Source organism: Papio anubis, chromosome 17 (genome assembly GCF_008728515.1).
Source record: "Papio anubis isolate 15944 chromosome 17, Panubis1.0, whole genome shotgun sequence".
In the NCBI taxonomy this organism is placed as follows: Eukaryota; Metazoa; Chordata; class Mammalia; order Primates; family Cercopithecidae; genus Papio; species Papio anubis.
Window position 1 is genome coordinate 26,849,601 of NC_044992.1, and position 22,137 is coordinate 26,871,737.

The window sequence follows — 22,137 nt, forward strand, 5'->3', positions numbered from 1 at the left end:
ACACCCCTGGGAATCCCTCATCCTCTGGAATTGGCCCAGGGGCAGCCTGTCTCTGTTGAGCTAGCTACAGAACATCAGTGCATGTTTCCAAGAGCAGCCCTGGCTCTGAGTTGTGGGACAGAAGCCCAGGAGGCTGACATTCACACTCATGGCCACAGGCCAGGGCATCAGTGATGCCAACGAGCCTCGCACTCACCTGGCTTGAGGAGCCTTTGTAGGGCCTGGCACCAGCAGGTGAAGCATTCTTGTGAGGCAGCCAAGGGAACCCACAGCTTCCCTGGGCCTCACTGTGTCTGCTAAGGGCCACCTGCTGTGTGAAAAGCGATTTCTCCTGCAAATCACACTTATTTACATCTAAGGTCAGCTAAGTGACATAGGGGTTATACATCCTAATTTCCAGGTAAACCAGTGGTTCTCAACAGGGGACAGTTTTGCCCCTCAGGAGATACTGGGTAATGTCTGGAGCTTTGCAGGGTGAGGGGTGTGGGAGGAGCATTTCTGGCCAGGGATACTGCTAAGCATAGTGTCATGCACAGGACACTACAGTTTGTCCAGCGCCCATCACAAAGAATCCTGTGGCCCAAAATGTCACTAGTTCCAAAACTGAAAAACCCTGAGAGAAGGAAACTAATTCTGAAAGATACTTACCAAGTTCACATAGCTGATGAGTGCTACAGTCAGCTTCCAGGTACTGATTCTCTAATTCAGAAGTCAGCATCCCTTCTTTATATCTGTAATGGGAAATGCCCCCTTCAAGTCTGAAATGCCCCAACAGGAAATGCTGTGAAGCTTCCTAGAGTCATGTTGTAGTTGGCATCAGAGGTTTGGGGGGGAGCAATAATTTAATTGCATTTGAAATGTAAACAGTCACTTCTCTCTGTGACCGCCCTACCACCCTCAGGCACAACATCCATCTTTAAGTACTAATGGTCTTGTCAAATGCCCCAAAGTCCCCAGAAAGGGGAGACATTGTCCTCCCACCAGAGCTGGACAGTCACCTTTAACCAAGTCCATCCGGGCAAGTTAGATAATCCATGCCTATCTCCAAGAGAAATAATCCAGGTCAAATCCCTGGCACAGAGTAAATGCACAATGGGGGAAGGAGAGAATGGGAGGAAGAGGAATGGAAGTGCAGCCATGGTAGAGATGAGGCTGGAAACACCAGCACAGCCGAGGCCACAAGTGCCAGAGAAACCTAGAAGGGAGACTTTGCCCTGAGTCCAGTGATAAGACACGGAGAAGTTCTAGGTTAACGATTTATATGATTACTTTCTCAATGCCAGTCTGCACCACATACTCCAGAAGCTAAGTTTCTATTTGTGCCAATCCCAAGGTTAATCAAGTCTGACCTCAGGAAGGAAACCGTCTGCTTATGACCGCTCTCCTAGATAGACATACAGCCAGTCATTTCTAGGAGAGGGAGCTCACAGTCGAACTCCACTCCTTACTCTGAATCCTGGGACCGCCCCCCTCCTCACCCACCCATACCTAGGCAGTACCTCCTGGGGCTCCTTCAGTTCGTACCCCTCACTCTGCCAAAAATAAAATAATAGTAATGCCTTGAACTTTGGAATTTTAATTTCCTGAACAGCTATAGCCAACCACAGGCCATTACTGAAAGACTGGTGACTGTAGAGTGACATTTGAGATCCCACAGGCAGGCTTGTCAGAACTCCAAAGCCAAATGAAATGCTTTGGTAGAAGTGGAGGCTCTTTCTGCTAGATGAGCTGGAAAGCCCTTAATTAATAATTCCAAAACAGAACCTCACAACTTCTCTGAGTTCTGGCCAGCAAAGCCCAGCCAGCGATGGCCTGGTCAGCCTACACCAAAAATTGCACTTCTCTTCCAACTGTGACCAAGCAGTCCCAAACAGGCCTGCCTACTGGCAGCTGAATCACTGAAAGCAGGAAGATGGCACAGAAGTTGGGCTAGAGATAGAAAGTGGCTGAGGACCAAGCCTAGGACTAGCATCTCCGTAGAAGAAGACCAGTCAGCAAATCCAGCACTAGGTTTGGCTTCCAACTCTCCAGACTGCTGGTTCTCTTGCTAGTAGTTTTCAATCTTGGCTGGGCATTAAAATTAACCTGGTAAGCTTTTAAAGTCCTGCTGCCTGGACATCAACCCAGACTTCTCTATGGTGAGACCCAGACATCTGTATTTTTTTACAGCTCCCCAGGTGACTCCAATATGCAACCAAGGTTGAGAATCATAGACTTAAATCTTCCCTTTACACCTTGATTAATTCTTTCAGCACAGGATGATGACGTTTTCCACCACCTGAAATATTGTTGATAGCCTACAGTCAGTAATTCACATCAAATACTTGCACTCCACAAATGTATGATTAAAAGGTGAAATATCCACCAAAGGCAGGACTTGTTTTTTAAATAATAACTGTAATATTAATAGTAAAACAATCAAACAGAAGCTATTCCTTTGTAATATCTTTCATATCTAAATCATCCTCAACCAGGATGTTGCCAATCATTATTCTAAAAAAAAAAATGTGGCCATGTCATTGAGAATGCTCAATAGCTCCCTATTGCCTATGTCAATCAAAAAACAATTATAAGCACCCCACCAACTGAATGGAGCCCTCTTGGCCAAGAGGATCCCAGAGAAACCTGAAAAACTAGTTCAGGCTGTCATCATAGGGCAGGAGTCAGACATACCTAGTTATACCCTCCTCCTTTGGAGTCTAGGCACAGCTGACCAGCATTAACATAAAACAAAGATTATAAGACTGACAAAGCAGACTCTTTGTAGCAATAACATACTGAACTCCAACTTGACTCTGATATAACATCACATGACAGCAGGCCCTGAAGGAAATCTCAGTATTTTATCCCAAAATACATTTTCTTTGACATATTTTGAAATGGCCCTGCAAAGCCATCTCTTATGGGGAAAATTTGTATTCTGTAGAGAATCCCTTTCCCCTTCCAGGTATCTTCTTGATCCAGGAGAGATTTTATTAAGAGTCTGACACCTTTTAAGAGACATTTACTATCCATTCTCTCTGACGCCTCTTACCTAGAGGCTTCATCTACATAACAAGAACCTTGGCTTTCACAACCCTACTTACTTAATTCAATGATTTCCTTATGCTGACTTCAACTCTTGAGGCAAAGCTTAATTCTTTCAACCGATTGCCAATCAGAAAATCTTTGAATCCAATCATGACTTGGAAGCCCCCCTTCCCTTTGAGATGTCCCATCTTTCTGGGTTGGACCAATGTGCTACTTACATGTATTGATTTATGTCTTTTCCTGTAACTTCTGTCTCCCTAAAATGTATAAAACCAGGCAGTAACTCAACCACCTTGGATACATGTTCACGAGATCTCCTGAGACTGTGTCATGAGCCGTGGCTACTCATATTTAGCTCAGAATAAACATCTTGAAATATTTTGGAGAGTTTGGCTTTTTTTTTTTTATCAGCACAGACAATACTCAAACATAGTGGGGTTCCTCACAGCCTGTTTCTGGCCTGCCCATGCAGCATTGTCTCCCAAGCCCATGTTTTGCATACTCTGGACCCACCTGTCTTGTAACTTCATTGGCACATTTCCCTGGCCCTGGAAGATCCTCACCTGCTCTTTTCACTTGTTAAATTCTACTCCTTTTGAAGGCAGAGCTAAAATGCTACCTTTCCCATGAAGTCATTCCAATCCCCCCACAAGGAATGAATCACTCCCTCTCCCTCTGCACTAGCTTCCCCTGCCATGCACATTATAGACAATTCTTTCATGAGAGTTCTAATTAAAATTATCTGTAACCTTCTAAAAATATGAGATTCCACTGCAGGCAGGGGACATGCCATATCTATCCTGGACAAAACAGACAAAATGAATGAATAAGTGGACAACAGGTTGAATTAACTGCACATGGTAGATATGTGATTGATCCTTCACAATTGAGACTTTAGCCAATATGTGCTATTGGATTCCAAGACGCTTTCCCAGAAAACAGACTGAATTATGTTTTTCCAGGAAGGTAGCTTTAAATCCATCAACTGAAATCATCATTATCCACATTCCGTGTTAATTCTCTAGGTTCGTCAGCATGCCAGATAATTAGTGCTCCTGTGGAGATAAGGCAGAGAGCAGGTTGTGTGGAGGAAACATCTTGTTTGTGGACCATCAGGTGGAGGGCTCCTGGGCACAGTCTTTTTTGTGTCCACTGGGTGTTTCTCCCCTGTGTAAGCTCCATCCCACATCACTTTTGTCTTAGTCTGTTCAGGCAGCTATAATAGAACACCATAAATTGGGTAGCTTATAAGCAACAGATTTATTTCTCACAGTTCGAGAGGCTGGGAAGTCCAAGCTCAAAGTGCTGGCAGCTTCAGTGTCTGGTGAGGGCTCATTTCCTGATTCATAGATGGTGCCTTCTAGCTGTGTCCTCATTTGGTGGGAGGGGTGGGTCTCTCTAGGACCTCTTTATAAGGGCACTAATCTTACTCATGAAAGCTTCACCCCCATGACCTAATCACCTCCCACAGGTCCTACCTTCGAATACCATCAGCTTGGGGTTAAGATTTTAAAATATGAATTTAGTAGGGGACCCAAACATTTAGACCCCTTTGCACCTACAAGTCCCACCTTCTAGGGTCACAGCCAGTGAGCTGAATTATCTAATTATCCAGGGAAATACAAGCTAGGAGCAGAAGAATACAAAACTAACTCCTCCGAGCAGAAGCTCTTCTTCATGCACCCCATCTAGAAAGGCAGAATAGGGGAGTGCATGAGACCATGAGCTGTGAGACCTTGTCAGTTTCCTTCATCTTTACCTCAGGCCTCAATACAGAATGAGAGGAGTAAAAGTACCTCCCTGATTGCATCACTGGGAGGATGCAATGCATTAAAACACATGCAGTGCTTTTAACATTGCCTGGCACATAGCCAACGCTCAGTATATGTTTTACCTTCATCATTTATTCAGGTAGTTTAATTAAATGAAATCCACATGTGAAGTTTTCCTTTGCTGTCCCACCTCTCCCACTCCCAATGAGGAAGGTCTGCTGCATGAATTCCTTGGAGATCCACACATGGAAGCACAAGCATTGGGTGCCAATTAAGAAAAGGTGCTAGGGAAGAGACAAGATGAGAAGGGGCAGGCTAAATAATTAGGATCCTTACACTGGACACTTTCTGAACTTCCTTATGCCACGTGGTCAATGCTATCACCGCCCTTCTCCACCAACGCTAGTGCCTGCCACCCCTGCTCCAGCCCTGCACAGACTCCGGACTAGTGAGAGAACCACATTTGAGCAATGAAGAGCCCCACCATGGGATATCACGGGATCCAGAAGGAGTCTGGTTGCCTTGACTATGACTGAGTGGAGTCCTACCAACCTTCCCTCTCTCCTTTCACCTACAATCATTCTGTTAGCCATTGTTCGACTCTAGTGAATACCTTATCCCTTATCCCTTGTCCATCTGAGAATTAATCATCCCTCAAAGCCCAGCTTGGCAATGATTACACAACCCAATCCTCTGAAAACCAGTAATTAAAGGATAGGAATAAGCATTTATCTTGCCTACATAGGAGAAACTGTAGTTTATGCCCAGTTGATGAGTGAAAGTTCTTCCTTATAACAGAATGTCAGCTGATACATGTAGAATGATAGAATTGGGAAATCACTATTTTGAAACCTCTAATGAAATTACTAATTCAGGTTCAAATTTTAGCACAAACAGAATGTTTAAAGGTGTTGTAGTGTCATCTGACAAATGATGTGAGATGATTTGAAGATGAGAGATGAGGCAATGGAGCTACCTAGCAGTTATTGTCTTAGACAAATGATCAAAAACTAGCATCTCTAGTGAAAGATCTAACAGCTCTAGTGAAATAAATTCTTAGTTTGGACATGAATCTCACCATGTTTTTAAATCTAACTTCTACTTTATGAAAAATACAGAGAAGGGAGGAGCAAATTAACTGATACCACATGGAAATAAACAGATAGATTTGTATGTGGGATCATTGTGTAAGAAAACTGGTTTGTTTTCTTCCAGAAGTCAACACTAAAAGATGTATGACTATCAGCATTGTTTATAATTGCCAAAAAATTGAAATGACTCAAATGCCCATCAATTGATGAATGGATAAATAAAACGTGGTATACAATAAATGCATAATTAAAATGTGGTGTATCCATACAGTGGAATATCCTTTGATAATAAAAGGAAAAAAATATGAACACATTCTAAAACACGATTAAACTTTGAAAACGTTGTACTCAATGGAAGAAATCTATCACAAAAGGCCACACACTACATGACTGCATTTATACAAAATGTCCAGAATGGGAAAATCTATAGAGACAGAAAATAGATTAATGATTACCTAGAACTAGAGGGGTGGGATTGATGGAAATTGGGGAAGCAGGGTGATTGATAATGGGTACAGGGTTTCTTTCTGAGGTAATAAAAATGTTCTAAAATTCAGAATGCTTTGAATGCACTTAATACTGTTGAATTGTACACTTTATATGGGTGAATTGTATGGAATGAGAATTACATCTCAGCAAAGCTATTTTTAAAACTGTGTGTGATGTGGGTTGGGGGGGTGAGCTTTTTCATTAAAAGAGACAAAATAACCAAATGCAACACATGAATCTTGATTGTATCTTCAATGGGTCCTGAATTTTAAAAGTTAGAAAGCTGTAAACATGTTTTGGGGACAATTGGGGAAATTTGAATATGAATGAAAGGCAGGCTGGTAGCAGCCAGAGCACACACAAGGAGGGCACCGGAGTGGAGGAGAGGAGGGCATCCAAGCAAAACAGAAGCCCAGTGGGAGAGGAAGACGGGCACCATTCAAGAGAATTGAGTGTAAGTAAATAACCTGAGGGTAATAAGACACAGGTTTCCTACTGCTAGAGAAAGGAGGGACCAATATGGAAGGAGGAAAAGCCAGAATGAACCCTGTGGTGTTAGACGGGAATAAGCAGCATCTGTGTAAATTCCCGGTTTGAGATGTAGGTGTAAATGTAGATGTAAATATCCTAGCTCTGTCCACTGAGAAGGTCTGGAAGCAGCTACACCCTAGTAGTACTGAGCATACCTACAACTCAGATCTTGGTTCTAAATAGCATTTCCTGTTCAAATGAACCAAGGTTTGTTAGAGAACTGGCTGATTAAAGGACTGAGGAAGGAAAAGAAGAAAATGAACCTGAACATCTAACTGCACAAGAAAGAAAAAACAACTTTCAAAAAATACAGGGAAATGTCAAAAGCACACAAAGTCAGCTGGAAGGGGTTCCCAAGTATGGGAAAATTTGAGTTTCAAAATAAACAACAATATTATCAGACTATAACCTATTGAATAAAATAGAAGTCTATAAGTCTACACCAATGTATATAAATACATAAAGAGAAAAAAGAGAAAGCTCTTCTGTATTTCAGAAAACCAACTAATAATTGTAGAAAGGATGATAGAATTCAAAAACCACCATTTGGCAAGGATCATTATAATAATTCAAGCAAGAAAAATCAATGGATGATAAAACCAGAGAGTGAGAGAATAATAAGAAATGGAATTTTACATAGTCTCAAAGTATCTCCCCAGAAGACACACCATCATCAAGTGATAAAAGTTAACACTATCAGTATTAGGACAAATAGATATTGCATGCCTCCAGATAGGCTGCAATGAGAATTCTGCATCAGTTTTGTGAAATTCCAGCCAAAAAATCGTATCTGGTGTCTTCAAGAGGAAACATTGAACAAACTAAAATTGAAGATCATTGTGCAAGATGACTGGCCTTGAATTATTTAAAAAAAAATCAAGGACATGAAAATCAAGGTAAAACAGATACAGTGTGAGAGTAAAGACAGAGTAAGAGGAACCTTCACAACTGGGCATGAGGAGTAGTCCTGGATGGACTCCTTTAGCCATGAAGGACCTTAGTGGACCACCGTTGAACTTCTGGGTGAGTGATAGATACACAGGAAATCTTCAGACTAGTTTTGCAACATCTATATGTTTGAAATTGTTTCCAATTGGTTTTTTAAAAAGAATAAAATTTAGCTATTATCTCCTTTTGGAAAATTTTCAGAGCCTACCATGTGTTACCTCTGGACCTTGGGCAAACTTTGGTTATTTCATGTAAAGTAATCTTTTGTTTACTGTTTAGCTTCCCCACTAAACCGTGAGCTCCTTGAATGCCTAGACTGGGTGTTATTCTTTTCCATTTCTCTTGAGCCTAGCACAACGTCTAGAACATAGGGAACATCAGTAAATGTTTGTTGAATCCATGTGCTGCACAACTATAACCCCGGAGAATGGCTGGTAGATTCCTGGACATGCTGAGTGTTGGTAAATTCTTGCAGACGTTAAACTGAAATACGCCTCTCTGCAAATCAGAGAGCATCTGTCTGCCCTGCAGCAATGAGCTATGTGTCCTGCCTGGAACAGTGTTCTGCATCCAAGGGGCACATTGCCTGAAATCATAGGCTCCAAGAAATGGCGTTCTTGCCTCATTGCTCTGGGGGGAACAATGGCCCCTGTTTGTTTAATCTCAGTCCGTTGTGGCAGCCTTGACTGCACAGAGCTCACCTGTGATTCATGTGAATGTCACTTGAGCTCCCAGGAGTTTGCAGCCATAATTCAACATTTTGTTAATAGCCACTTAAAATGTCCCTGAAATAGCTAACAGGCCCAGGGGAATGAAGTATTCTGCTAGGAAATCATTCCAAGAAAGCCATCTTGGCCCAAACTTTAGAAGATTCTATTACTTCCAATGCCTTCTTGCACTCTGTGAAAATACAAATGGGCATCTCTCAGGGACACCAAGGAAAAAGTGGAAACCTGAAATTACCTACATATCATAGTGGGCATGCTGGAAACCCTGCCCAATCGCTCCTGCTCCAAGAGAGGCCCCTCAACTGCTATATCCAGTGAGGAAGGGGAAATACAAGGGAACACAGTCCAGAGTATTCCAAGAAAAAACCCCTTGTTCAAAGAACAGAAAGAAAGAGACAGAAAAACATACAGTACTGGATTAGAAGTCAAAAAATTTGTGCGTAGGTGGGGATGGCAAGAGAGAGAAGGGTGAGAAAAAAACTCACATAGGTTGAGGCCTACTGTGCTATGTAGTTTACAAATTATTTAATTATCCCCAAATCTAATTAAACAACATACTCAGGGTCATCAACGTTGTATACAATTGTAGTGTATAATCATTAGGTCACTCAGATAGTATATGAATCAATAAATAGTCTGTCTCCAGAGCTCCAGCTCTTACTCACTGCCACTTGCCAATTTGTCAGTTACAGCAAACTTGGGCTGGACATTCAAAATCAAGTCGCTGATTCAGAGGCAGAAGTTGAAGTTCTCAATGCTGAGCTCTTGCCACCTGCTTCCTGAAACATATCTGTTTGTTATCAAGTTATCATTTCTTCCACCTAGAGTGAGATTTAAAATGGAGAAGTGGAGGTGAAAGGAGCTAGTACAGCAGAATCACACGCACATCTGCATAGGGATACTCGTTTCCTCATGTGAGACCGCTGAGCCCGCTAGGTGGCAACTTGGAGAAATGTCAAGTGTTACCCTGGCAAGAAGAGACTTCTCCAGGTTCTCTACATTCCTGAAGCAAGTGCTATAGAATGGCTTGGCACTCCACCTGCGTGTTCCCGAGCACAGAATCAGGGTAAGAGAGAATTAAGAATTAGTGCAGACTGGCAGAGCTGGAAGGTTAGGAGTACCATAATCATATGCCCAACTCTCAGAGACAATGGTGCTTGTGATATGCAGACATCATGGTTACGGGATCCTGAGTCCATCTTCTCCTGAAAAGGGAAAGTTTTATTCACAAAGTTGATGCACAGTGTCCTGTCTGTGCTCCCATTGAAACCAGCTTCCCCAAAGATGCATGACATCAGCCTAGAAGCCACCTGCATTATTTATCAAAAGAAAAGGTCTGAACTGGGATGTCTCTCAGAACCACAGTCTTTTGACTACATTTGTGCTGCTCATTCCCCTCTAAGTATGGAAATGTGACTGGAAGGCCTTGTTCTGGAAAGCTAGAATATTGTCTTGCAACCCCAAACCCTTCATTTTGCCTTCTGCCACGCAGAACTGGGGCTATCTTTACCTCTTCTCCGTTTACCTGCACAAAGGCAAGGGCTGCAGGTAACAGCTAGATGGCTACCTGGAAAGCTGAGCTCAACAGCATTGAGTTGAGGCTTCCTCTCCTCTCACCTCTCCTGCTCTCCTTCAGGTCCAGTAGCTGCCAGGCTTCTGCTTCCAAGAGGAGGATACCGATAAACTGAGGGGCCTTGGGCCCTGACTGACTTTTTTGAACTAAGACCTAAAGACTTGTTGATGACTGGCCTGACTTCATTTAGCTCAGCCCTGCACAAAAAAAAAGTATGATGTCTTTACAGAGAACCCCTAAAGGGAATCAGACGGCATGAACTCCAATCCCTAATGGTGCCACTTTCTTACTGAGTGACCTTGTGCCAGTCACTAAGCTTCTCTGAGCCTTACCTATGTTCAACTGTGAAATAGATACATTGGCACATGCTACAGTTTGAATATATATAGTATGTCCCCATAAAAACTCATGTTGAAGCTTGGTCCCAAATGTGGTGGTGTTGGGAGGTGGTCCCTTTAAGGGGTGATTACAAAATTAAGATGAATTAATGTCTTTCTTGCTAGACTGGGTTACTTCTTGTAGGAATGAATTAGTTCCCATGAGAGCAGATTGTTATAAAGCAAGGTTGCCTATTGTGTTTTGCCTTTTTTTCATGCATCTGGTTCCCCTCCCATTTCTCTGCCATGTTTTGATGCAGCCCAAGGCTCTCAGCAGACCTTTTCTTTTGATGAATATTCAGGTGGTTTTTGGGCTGATGTCATGCATCTTTGAAGAAGCTGGTTTCAATGGGAGTACAGCCAGAACATTGGGCATCAAACTTGTGAAGGAAACTTTGCCTTTTCGGGGAAGATGGGCTTAGAACCTTGCAGTCATGATGTTTACATATCACAAGCACCATGTCTCTGGGATCTGGGCATATGTCTGTAGTAGGCCTGACTTTCCAGAAGCTTCCAGATGCGGCTGCTCCATGTTGAGTTTCCCCGCCTGCGGAACCATAAGTTAACTAAACCTCTTTTTTTTTCTTTTTATAAATTACCCAGTCTCGGGTATTCTGTTATAGCAACACAAAACAGACTAAGACTAAGACAGTACTTTTCCACTTTCAGAGTTATTGTGAAGATCAAATAGCATCTTAGAAAGCATTTAGGCTGGGTGCGGTGGCTGAAGCCTGTAATCCCAGCACTTTGGGAGGCCGAGACGGGCAGATCACGAGGTCAGGAGATCGAGACCATCCTGGCTAACACGGTGGAACCCCGACTCTACTAAAAAATACAAAAAACTAGCCAGGCGAGGTGGCAGGCGCCTGTAGTCCCAGCTATTCGGGAGGCTGAGGCAGGAGAATGGCGTGAACCCGGGAGGGGGAGCTTGCAGTGAGCTGAGATCCAGCCACTGCACTCCAGCCTGGGCGACAGAGCAAGACTCCGTCTCAAAAAAAAAAAAAAAAAAAAAAAAAGGAAAGCATTTAGGATATGAAACCAGACACTACTTCCACCAATTACAAGACAAGTGACTATAGGCCAATTCTTCCACTTTTCTAAACCTCAGTTTTTTTCATACAAAAAAAAATATATCAACTATTATATATTTCACTTTGTTGTTGTGAAGACCAAATGAAGTATTCCATGTAAAGTGCATAGAACGGTGCCTGGGATACAATATGTGCTCAGAAAATGTTAGCCATTATTAACAGGTTTTGTAAGCTACACAATGATGAACAAAAAAGCAGGTCTTTTTGACAAGACCTGCATGTCTACAGTAGCTTATGCTCAACTGTAATAGCAGGAGCTGGGTCCCTGGCTTGATCACAGCCTCATTTCCCCATACTTTCGTGGGCCTTCCTGATACTACACTGTCAATATAGATTTCCAAAAAATCCTTTTTCTCCTGGATCTCCTGTCACTTTGTTGTATCACCAGCTCATCTTAGTAATAATAACAGTAACAACAGTAACAAAACAGCTGACATTCCACATCTGGGATAATGCTTAAAGTTTTGCTTATATTATTTCACTCAATTGCTGCAAACAATCCTATGAAGTAAAAGTATTATTATTATTATTATTTAATAGATGAGGATATTGAAGTCTGGAGGTGTTAAGTAATTTGTACAAGGTCAGGCAAACCTGGAACCTACGCCTGTCTGGCACTAAATTCCATGATTGTACCATGAGACTAAAATAATTCATTATGTTATTATCTCAAGTGCCAGAGCTCTTCATCCTTCCAACATTTGCCAAGCTCCCCAAGCTCAGATATCCCTTTGTTGTCTGTTATCAGTGCTCCTGGGCAGGACATTCTCTCTGCCAGGTTAGCCTCCTTCCAAAATCCTATAGCTGGGTCTATCTCTAGCCCTACTAAACCTAGAGTTGTCTCTAGTCCATAAACCTTTCAGTCTCTGCAGCCCTCCATATGGAGCTAGGCCATGCCCAACCACAACCCAAGATTTGCTCTCTAAGGTTGGCTCTAGCTCCCAGAATTTATAACAAATTCCTCTGGGAACTGCCTCTTGAGGAGCCATTCATACACACTTTAGGAGGCACAGGTCATTTAACAGCCCCTTCAATCCTTGGCTTCCACCAGCCACCTACTTTCTGCTCTTCATCTGGATGAACTGAAATAATCACCCTTTTGTCTCTAGAGAGTCTCGTGTGGCACCATTCTTATTCCTGACTTCTGAAACACTTAGCTTCAAGACTACACAGTATTGGGAAATGGGGTGGTTCTGCAGTCTGGATATGCTGGATTGCATCTATTATCAGTTTTTTTCCCAATGCTATCTGTCAGTGTCCCTCACCTCTGACCCCAACTAACTGTGCAGGAAGGAAATAAATCAAAGACTCTCAGAGTTGGAAGTAACTTGAGAGGTCATTAAATCCAACCCTTTACCTGACATTGATCCACGTCTACAGCATTGCCAATAAGCAATTGCTTGGCCTCAGCTAGATCTGATGGTAGGGTACAGGGCGCTCTAGACTCCCAGGACAACTCCTTCCAGTCTGCTGATATCCATTTATCTAAACTTTTGCCCAGACTTCGGTGCTAGCTCTGCTCCCTGGCTTCACACAGAGAAAGCCACATTCCTCTTCTCTATGACTGCCTTCAAAGTATTTTAAAACAGCCCTTGAGTCACCCACTTCACTTTTCAGGCTAAACTGTCTCCATTCTTTAATACACTCCTCATCACTCATGGTTTCTGGGACATATGAGGAGCATCACCTCTGGTCAGTCATAAATCTCTCACTGCCTTCTACTTTATCGATGGGCTCAGGACACTGCCAACATCAAATGCATAGACTCCTCTTCATGGCTTGAAGCCAGGCTGATGTACATTCAGGAAGAAATGGAAGTGAAGACTGGTAGAAGGGTAGGAAAGGGAACTTTTCTGAGAGAGCAAACTTAGGAAATGAGAATGCAGGTGCTGATAAAAGTATGCTAGAATGTGAGCAGCTGAGGGGCATGTAATAACAGGTGGGAGAATGGGGATGGCTCAGCTTTTAGGAAATGGGAAACCTTGGGAAGGAGTTTCTTTGGGCAAAAATCTCCAAGGGGGAACAAACCCACTGTGCTTAGAGTAGTGAATCCGAATCAGAGAGATGCTCATTTGAGTTATGAAGGCCACCCTTGGGAATTGTTATCAGTCTTGAGTTGAAGCAACAGATTTTGAAAGTTCCAGGTTTAAAAGATTTTTGAAAAAGGTATTTTTTTCTTTCTAAGCCAGACTTAGGTCCACATGCCTAAACTATTGTTCATGTTACCATATGGATAAAGAAGCTAAAACTAATCAATACACAGGTTGGGTTCCCTAGCAGAGCCTGAGATGGCATACCTTCTACAGGTGATTTATTGAGGGAGTTTCTCATAAAAAGCCTAGAAGCGGGAAGGGGAAGGTAGGGCAGGGGAAAAGGTAAGCATGAATGTGGTTTCAGGAGAAGTCCAGCTCAGCCTGATCCCATGGGAAGCACTGAGTGTAAACTGCACCACAATGCACCATCAACTGCACCACAACTGCACCATCTTGAGGCGAGATGACTCGCGTTTCCTATTCCCGTCAGTCAGTCACTGGCCACTGGCTGCCCCCAGGTGGTGGGGAGGTGAATAACTTCCCAGATATCTCCAGAAGAGGCAGCACCAAGGGCCAGCCTCCCCACGAAAGGGACTGATTAAGCTGTTATGTGCTCTACGTACAGGTGCAGTAAAGAGGATCTGGGCTGGCTAACAGCGCCTTCCACAGATACACTTGCTAATTCACGCATGTAAGACCCAGAGTGACTAAATGACGAGTTGATGGGTGCTGACGAGTTGATGGGTGCAGCACACCAACATGGCACAAGTATACATATGTAACAAAGCTGCACATTATGCACATGTACCCTAGAACTTAAAGTATAATTAAAAAAAATAAAAAAAAAAAGACCCAGAGTGAATCACTGCCCTCAATTGCTGGACTACTGTGCTGCAAACTTTGAGTCAGACCGACGAGCTTCAGCCAAGCATCTCATGACTCCTAAACAGGATTTTGAGAGCAAGATTCTGGGTCTCCCTCATCCCGCTGCAGCCTCTCAGTGCATCTAGGTGTTTCTGCTTCCATTGCACATATCTATCTAAATAAAATTGTTATAATTAAACAAACAAATAAATAGATAAATAGATCTGGTGGCAAATGAGCAGCAACTGTTCCCCACTTCCAACATAAGTTAAAGTTTGAGTTTCAGCAAACAGATGTAGGATCAGAAAACAAATGTTTATTATGTTCTGTTGCATTAGAGTGGTACAGGTTGGCAAGTCCTTAGAAACCACCTAATTCCATGCCTTCGTTTTACAGATAAGCACACTGAGGCCCATTGAGGCTTATTACCTTCCTGAAGGTTGTACAACTAAATCTACAGAGGTCATAAATCCAGGCAAATACGTTGCTTCTCTGTTACATGCTTAATTTCTTCTAGCATAAATTCCAATGGCTACTGAGGCAATCAATAGAGAATATATCGAAATCAGGAGAAAATAAGTACTGGGAGATGGAAAGATACTTCAGCATCCAGAGAATGGCACTTTGGGGAATGTTGTCCTCAAATAAAGCCCAACCTGAAAAACAGGCTTTTATCAGAGAATTTCAAGTTATCAAATAATAACCATGTGGTATTTCTGAGTGTTGGAGGCAGCTGCTATCCTGTAACCACTATGCCCAGTCTGTATGATTTTAAGTCAAATGCATGAGTGAAACATGGTATATGGAGTTTCAAACTGGGAAGGGTGATGTAGGCTTGGTTTCACGTTGTAATAGATTGTGGGTCAAATGGCCTTGCTGGTCAAGTTAGACATTTTAACTCAGCTCCAACAAACATAAACATCCTACAAAAAAGAGAAAGCACACAGCAAACTTTCAGGTCTCTCTAGACTCATGTGGTATCATTTTAGTCTCATAGAGGAAATAGGGTGCTTGGCACTTTGACATATAGCCTGCTTTATGAAGCACCACCTCTAATAGCAAACTTCATGTTAAATGCTACCAATTCAGTCTTTGAGAGATTTTTTAATGGGATCACATTTCAGCTCTTACAAAAGAAATCAGTAGCAAACTAGGATTCACTTTGCCAACTTTTTTTTAAAATTCATCTCTTCATTAATGGAAGAACTTTCTATAGAGAGGAAAAGAGAATTACAATAGAGAGGAAGAAAGGAACCAACACCCCAGTCAATAAGCTTCCAGGTAGCCTTCTAAGCAGTTCTGGATGTCTAAAAGCTTGCTGAGAAAGAGACACAGACATACAGATTCACCCAACAATAAACCAGGTATTATCTAGGAACTTGTGCAGTAGCTTCAGTTTTTTCTTTGCAAGTAGACGATGTGGGTCATCAAAATAGTCAGCTCTCAGTCATTGTCTTACCCCTTCATCACATCAGAAAGAATTTTATATATCCCTGAAAGCATGACTTCCAGAGAGCTTACAGCTTAAAGTTCTAAACTGGAAGATCCCAAATGGAGGCTGGCATCATGGAAAACTTGCTTGACTTGACAAAGGTTGCCCTCCAAGGGCATGTCGAATGTTCACAAGACTTCAGAGCATCCTAAGGAAAATGATAAATCATCTATTTTACATTTGTTGCAATTTAGGCCATTTTGACATAGAACCTAGAGACTTTGCAGATGGGGAGAGTCAGGGTCTACATCTGTGTGCTGAGGCTTGCAGTGTGGATGGTCTTGCAAGAAGAACCAGAGTTGACTCAAACTTGGGCCTCATCACAGAGCAGGGTTGGGCCTGTCAGGATGTGTGACTTTGTGTAAAGGAACACATCTCTGGTGCATCTTAGCAAACATTCAAGAAACAGTAGGACCAAGATGGCATCAGATAAACAAACAGCTGTACTATCAATAAAGTGCCATCAAGATATAACTGGTGCCTAGCCTTGTTTTAAAATGAAGGGAATCTTCTAATGACTCAAGACTTCTAGGACTCCAAGAAGAGAGTGCTTGAATATTGGACTGGATGTGTCCTGTGGAGCAGACAAGACACCTCAGATGCAGATCCGATCGATCCTGACGATCCGAGGATTGATGAGCGGTCGCCCGCCCGCCCGCCCGCCCGGCCCCGCCCGCCCGCCCGCCCACCCGCCCCGCCCACCCGCACCCTTCCTTCCTTCCTTCCTTCCTTCCTTCCTTCCCTTCCTTCCTTCCTTTTCTTTCTTGATTAGGGTCTCCCATTCCCTGTTGCCCAGGCGCAGGAGGCAATGGCCGACTGGCAGCTCACTGCAGTTCTCGACCTTCCAGTTTTGCTTTCAATCCTCCCACCCTCAACCACTCCAGTAACTGACTACAGGCACATGTCACCTCACCCTGGCTGTTTTGCATTTTGTAGAGACTGGGTTTCACCGGATTGCCCAGGTTTCTCCTTTCTTTATTATTTCCCAAACTTCCCAAATTTCCTCCAATGAACATGGATTACTTCTATAATCAGAAAGTGTATTATTAAACAATAACAATAATGGGACAAGTCATCCCAGTGCAGGTGGAATCCTGGTTACCCATGATGCAAAAAGAAGCTGGGAAACAACAATTTCACCATGTATCAGCTAGAGTTATCTTACATTAAAAGAAACTTCAAACCTACTTTACCCAAACTCTGAAGAAACAGTTTGACAGTTATGTGCTAAGCAATTCTAGGTGCTGAGAATACAAGGATGAGTGAAGACATCAGGCCTTACGAGGAGGGGAGAAAAAAGAAATATGTGATTTGTAGAAAGTATCACTGGTTAGCAATGCAATATTACCTCACACTTGTTAGAATAGCTGTTGTCAAAAATACAAAAAATAACAAGCATTGGAAAGGATATGGAGAAAGGTGAGTCCTTGTATACTGTGGGTAGGAATGGAAATTAGTACAGCCCCTATGGAAAACAGTATGGAGGTTCCTCAAAAAATTAAAAATAGAAGTACCATATGATCCAGCAATCCCACTACTGGGTATATATCCAAAGGAAATGAAATCAGTATCAAAGAGATTCTGCCCTCCCATGTTTATTGCAGCACTAGTCACAAAAGCCAATATATGGAATCAACCTAAGTGTCCATTGATAGGTGAATAAATAAAGATTTGTAATGTATATACACAATGGAATACTATTCAGCCTTTAAAAACTAAGAAAATCCTGCATTTGTGACAATATAGATGAACCTTGAGGACATTACACAAAGTGAAATAAGTCAGGCACAGAAAGACAAATACTGCATGATCTCACTTATACGTGGAATCTAAAAAGGTCAAACTCATAGAAACAGAGAGCAGAATGGTGATTACTGGGAACTAGGGAGTGGCAGGTTAGACAGGTGAGATATGGATCAAAGGACATAAAATTTCAGTTTGACAAGACAGACAAGCCCAGGAAATCTATTGTACATCATAATATATAGTTAATAACAATATATTGAAAATTGCTAATGGGGTAAATTTTAAGTGTTCTTACCCTCCCCCCAAGAAAATGGTAAGTATGTGAGGTAATACATATGTTAAATAGTTTGATTTAGCCACTCCACAATGTGTACATACATCAAAGCAGTGTTGTACATCATAAATATATGTACCTTTTACTAATAAACTTTTTAAAATTAAAAATTATCAGTGGTTAAAAAACTAGGGTATTAAATCATTTCTAAGGTCATTTTTAGCCCAAGCACTTCATGATTCTAATGCAAGAAAAAGAGTAATGACTGTTCTAACAGAGGAATAAACCAAAATGCTGTTTAGAAGACAGACGAGAAAGAGAGTAATTTAGATTATGGGAATGAGAAGGGGATGGGCAATGGTTTCCTGGAGAAGGCTACAGTGATGGTAAAGCTGGATTTTGGGGGATGACTAGGATTTAGATAAACAGACATGGAGAAAGAGGTATAAAAAGTAAAGAGGGTCAGGCGCAGTGGCTCACACCTGTAATCCTAGTGCTTTGGGAGGCCAAGGTGGGCGGATCACGAGGTCAGGAGTTCGAGACCAGCCTGGCCAATCTGGTGAAACCCTATCTCTACCAAAAATACAAAAATTAGCTGGGCGTGGTGGCAGGTGCCTGTAGTCCGAGCTACTCAGGAGGCTGAGGCAGGAGAATCACTTGAACCCAAGAGGTGGAGGTTGCAGTGAGCCAAGATCACACCACTGCATTCCAGCCTGGGCAACAGAGTGAGACTCCATCTCAAGAGAAAGAAAAAAAAAGTAAAGAGGTAAAGTGGGAAAGGTCCATGAGCAAAGGGTTCTGGGTTTATTCCAGGAACAGCAAGTAACTATTCAATTAGCAAACCATGCCTGGGTCATGGTATTTCCTGTGGGCAGCCCCCATATTTAGCATGATGTATGCAGAGTCTGGGTTTAACAAGACTACATTCTTGCAGTGAGCTATCACCTCATCGGGAGGCGGTGGGAAATGGGCTGGGAGTTCTACAATGGCAAGACAGTAGTCTATTTTTATCACACTGCACAATAGGTGCTCTATTTGATTGACAAAGGAATAACCATGCATGAAGCACTATGACACACTGCCGTAAGAGCTGTGCACAGGGTGCATAGGTCACCCATTCCCATGGGGGTGGGGGATGGCCCAGGACAAGCGAGCTTTCTAGAGTTGAGTTTGGGAGCATGAGATTCAATGTGGAAGCCAAGATGGTGGGTAAGGAGAGGATGTTTAAGCAGCAGAATTAATATGAAGAGCACAGAGAAAAGTGAAAGCTTAACATATAATGAGAATTGAGAATACCAACATAGCAGTTGCCTGTGCTCCAAAGCAGTTGGTGAAGTTATAGTATGGAATAGTGAGCAAACCACTAGACTGAGAGGTGTGTGAGCTCCTGTGGGACACTAAGCAAAGCAAGAGGCCTATCCTGCTCTAGGCACCTGCCACATAGTAGGCCTTCACATACTTTATGTCACTGAGTCAGCACAATAGCTCCGAGTGGTCGATATTATTGTTCCTAATTTACAAATGAGACAATTGAGGTTAAGAAACTTGTCCAAAAACATACAGCAAATTGGTGGCAGAGTTGGAATTCCAGCTCAGATTTCTCCCTAAAAGTCATATTCTTCACCTACATGTTCATAGTATCATAATAATATTTTTTTAAAAAAGATATATGAACTATAGACCCATTGGCCTTGTGTGAGAATTCCAAAGATGTGATCTTCTAAACCTTCACCTCCATCATCTCTATAATATTAGGTGATGTCAGTTAACGAGATCTATACAGTGCCTCTAACAAGATCTCATAGTGGAGAGACCTTTCTTTCGTTAAGGAAAGAAAGAAATATATTTCCTAAGAATTCTCAAATTTAAAATACAAACACATACAACTATGAAAGTCGGTTAAGTGTGAAACTGAAGTGTCATTTGTATTTCTGTACTTGGAGTCAGATGAACCCTAACATGATGAGCAGAGAAAAAAACATAAAGCAGTCATGTCCTGGTCACAAGCTGTGGGGCCACCACCTGTCAGCAAGAGTTAACTATGGAACCCATTCTAAGAAACCATCTCAGTCAGGTTGCACTTAAACCCACTGCTCCAAACAGAGAAAGCAGTAGCCTCCTCTCCCTCCCTGGTTTCATCTTTTATAGCATTACTCATCAGGTCTGACTCCTGCAAACAGGGCAGTTAGGCTGAACAACAATAGCCCGACTACTAATATGGAAACCAACCCCACCTTCCATATTTGTAGCTGGCACAATGGGCATATATATTGCCTCACAACATCCCTGTGGGTTAGTAAGTCACGTTTTACTATCACATGTTAGATGACCAAGTCGAGGCCTAGAGAGAATGCAAGATACAACCAGCAAATAAGAAAGACAATGTTGTAGCTGGGCTTCAAACCTATGTCTTTCTACTCTTAATCTTGAACTCACATTATCCAACATCACAGCCAGAGACACAATCCCTCCTCCTTCCTTCCACACTAGGTCAATGAGGCAACCTTCCTAAGTAGACAATCTGAAATTAAAGCCTTCTTCTGCTTTTCCAGGAAGGAAAAAACATACGCTTATCTGAAATCAGATTGTCCTAAGTGAGGGCTAAGAGTGTACTTACATGAGCATGAAGCACACCTGTTTACATTGTAGTCAGCATCCCACACCTGGCTTCCCTGGGACTTTTACCCTCCACAAACAGCCTTCTCTCACTCTGCTAGAATCATGGCTCATTCACTAATTAAAGGGTATTACGCACTTCATTGCACATCAGCTAAGAACTTGGAATAAGAAAGCTTATGCTACAGCATTAGCACTGGAGATGCCACTAGGTATGCTTCATAGAAAAAGAAATACAGAGAAAAGCCATCCACTTGTGACATCCCTTCCCCCATACTTAACTTCTCTAATAAGTCAGCCACCACACTTAGAGGAAGAAGTCACCTAGCATGGTACAACCCCAGATAGAGCCTCATAAATAAGCCAACTGGAGAGGGATGTGCAGTAGAGACAAGGAATAAGAGAAGGCCGGTCAAGTGGCTTCTCCAGCAGCCACCTGTCCAGGCTTTCTGCTCTCTTCTAGTATGGCAGCCCAGTAAGAAGGATACTTATATCCCAGGCCAAAAAAAAAGACAGAGAGACAAGGATGAGTCAGGAGGAGTACTCCTCACTGCAAGGTCTTGAGCAAACTCAGCATCTTGTTCCCTCTAGTAAAGGCTCAGCATTGCTGCCCACTGTGCCCAGGCTGGGGGCAGAGACCAGCCTTCCTGCTGGAGCCTCCTTGGGCTGTCTTGGAGTAGATGTTTTTTCTGACACTCCCTGAACAACCTGAACAGCAGCACTCAGACTCACTCCCTTTTCAATGATGGGGAAAGTCACACATAGAGGGTCAGCCCAAGGAATGGACACTCAGCTAGATTAGTCTTGAACTTGGTGAGGACAGCAGTTAATGACATGCCACTGACAGAGCAATAAACCTTATCCACAGGCAATTTCACTATTTGGGAAACATTACAAAGAGGTCAAAAGCTCAGGCAAACTTTAAGGTCTGATCTTAAAGGCCTCTTGGGACCCCAGCAAGTCAAATGATGGTCCAAGTATAAAACAGTAGCCTGGGGTCATAAAACATTTACTTCTAAATGGAACTTAGACATGGATTCAGAAGAAGCCACCAGTTGGACATGCAATCAGGAGGAAGCTAGAGAACTCAACCCAGAGTCTGCTACTTATTACAGTTTCTCTCTGTGTCACCCTCTGTGTCGTCTGTGTGTTCCATGTGTGTTCAGGCAGACAGAGGAACAGCTGAGTGCATTTCCAAGCTGCACGGTGCAGTGGTGAAGCTGAGCGTTGCCAGGCGCTAGAAAGAACGGGGTGGAATGTAGTGATGGCTTCAGCCTCCAAGAATAAGGCATTTTCTCTATCTCTCCTCAAGCCACCTAAGACATCATTTGTGCATGACATGTTTTAGGATCCTGTTGGCTCCATTTAGAAGGGCTTCCAACATTACTGGTCCCTTCCCCCAGCTCAGACTGGCTTCCTCTTTAGCATACACCACTGCAGATTTTGCTGTGCTCTTCCTCACAAGGCTTAAAAGGGATAATA

General features: G+C 42.7%; 1 protein-coding gene across 1 annotated transcript in view; it reads right to left on the reverse strand.

Moving 5' to 3' along the window:
* The window catches only part of ASIC2 (acid sensing ion channel subunit 2), a 1,127,535-nt gene that overhangs the window by 1,102,632 nt on the left and 2,766 nt on the right, over positions 1–22,137 (reverse strand). The gene's annotated exons all lie outside the window — the stretch shown is intronic.